The sequence below is a fragment of the Fukomys damarensis genome, unplaced genomic scaffold, assembly GCF_012274545.1.
Source record: "Fukomys damarensis isolate Sample0158 unplaced genomic scaffold, DMR_v1.0_HiC HiC_scaffold_37, whole genome shotgun sequence".
NCBI classification, from domain to species: Eukaryota; Metazoa; Chordata; class Mammalia; order Rodentia; family Bathyergidae; genus Fukomys; species Fukomys damarensis.
This window is the reverse complement of record NW_022900949.1, coordinates 1,776,783-1,777,161: the sequence shown is the minus strand read 5'-3', so window position 1 is coordinate 1,777,161 and position 379 is coordinate 1,776,783.

Genomic DNA, 379 nt, shown 5'->3' with positions numbered 1-379 from the left:
TCCGCCCGCCGCCCTTTGTGCGCCGCGGGGGGTTCCGGGCTGCGGGGTCTCCAGCCCTGCAAGCCCCTTTCTTTCACTTTCTATTCTTTGCCTTTGGAAGAGAGAGGAACAGAGTGGTCGATTGTGCCCTATTTATGTTTCTACTTGGGAACAAACGTTGGTTGCGTGTGCGTGTGTTTGGCCGTGTTGGATTTTTTAAAGAAATGGGAAGAAGAAAAAAAAAAAAGCTCCTCCCCTTTCCTGGCTCCCCTCCCGGGCCACCCCTTCACGCCGCCGTCCGCCCTTTTTGTTCCCTTGTTTTGTTTTGCTATGAACCCACATTCCTGTTTGTAATCCTCGGTTCGCCCGGTCCTGTTTTCAGTAAAGTCTCGTTACGCCA